We start from the raw sequence: 1,575 nt of genomic DNA on the forward strand, positions 1-1,575 counted from the left end.
TCTAAATATTTTAATTAAAAATTAAAGTAATATGTTTATATGAAGCCAGTGTAGCAAAATCTTGATAATGGCTAACTCTGAGTGATTACTATGGGAGTTCAGTGTATTATTTTCTCTATTTTTAGATATCTTTGAATTTTTCATTAAAAATAGTTATTTACATAGCTCAAACAGCAAACTAATAAAAGTTTATAGCTATCTGCTATTAACTCCCTATAGGCTATATTTTAAAATTATTTAGGCCCTAGCTGATTTGGCTCAGTGGATAGAGCGTCGGCATGTGGACCAAAGGGTTCAATTCTGGTCAAGGGCATGTACCTTGGTTGCAGACATCTTCCTGGCCGCTTGTGCAGGAAGCAACCAATAGATGTGTTTCTCTCACATCGATATTTCCCTCTGTCTTTTCCTCTCTCTTCCACTCTCTTTAAAAATCAATGTGTGGGGGGGGGGGGGCAAAGGGGATAAGGACACATATGTAATACCTTAATCAATAAAAAAAATCAATGGGAAAATATCCTCGGGTGAGGGTTAAAAAATAAAGAAAATAAAATTGATTAGCTATATCTTCTGATACTTACCTTCCTATTTCTATTGAAATATTACATTTATATCACTATATTTGACTTTTCATATTTTAAAATTATCTATTGACTATTATGGAAGATGAAGAGGGGCTCTTTTTTTTTTTTTTTACCAACACCTATATTTACTTTCTCTTTCTTAATTCTCTCAATATACTTATATCACAAATTGGAATAAAATCAATGTTTTGTGTTTATGTAAACAAAAGTGTAATTTAAAAAATGTTAACATTTTAATATAGTTCAGATCAGTGTGTTTAGTTCATTTCAGCCCCTTCACTGCCAAACCTGGAGGCAGGGACTGCTTCCATTTCTCTGCCTTCTCTGTGATGGCCAAAGTCTAAAGGTGTCTTTAAGCACCAGACTTTAAGCGTAACATTATCCTTATTTTTCTTGATCTGAACATATTTGACATCCGTTCTCCTCGCAATAAGCAGGAAGTCCTTGATTTCCTCAAGTTTTCAAGGCATGGCTAGCTAGGAGTGGGAAGCACGTGGCTGCCACAGCAAGCAGCGAGAAGCAAGGAAAACAAAAAAGAACAAAAGTGTAATTTTTTTACAGCTGAGTCATGTTGTGCCTTTCATCACATTTTATTTCTTGTATAACTTTTTTTGTTTTTCCTGGGGTTAATAAGTGCCTCGGTTTTATTTTACTTGCTAAGTTTTCTAGTTCATTATTACTAATTCATGTCCAAATTACCAACAGGAATATGAAACTCATTTTATTTTTGTCAAGCATATTTTGTCATCTATTGTTACTGGTGGCATCCTTCTAAGACCTGCAATGTTTTTCATTTAGACCATCACTAATACAAATGACCCTTTGAGTAAAGTTTTTAACAAAGGCATACCCTCTGGATAGATGGATTATAAAAAGGAGCTTCCTGAACTGACAAATTACAGAATAGTACTCTCTTTGGGAAGACCATAGTAAGTGTTTTCTTTCTGTAGGTTTAATGCAGCCATTCATCAGGATTGTGTCATGGCAAGCAGAG

At 34.3% G+C, this 1,575-nt stretch overlaps 1 pseudogene; it reads right to left on the minus strand.

Annotated features, from left to right (window-relative positions):
* Window positions 1-843: 843 nt before the first annotated feature.
* LOC106724612 lies at window positions 844-1,051 on the minus strand (annotated as a pseudogene).
* Between the last annotated feature and the right edge of the window lie 524 nt (window positions 1,052-1,575).

Source organism: Myotis brandtii, unplaced genomic scaffold (assembly GCF_000412655.1).
Source record: "Myotis brandtii unplaced genomic scaffold, ASM41265v1 scaffold902, whole genome shotgun sequence".
Lineage (NCBI taxonomy): Eukaryota > Metazoa > Chordata > Mammalia > Chiroptera > Vespertilionidae > Myotis > Myotis brandtii.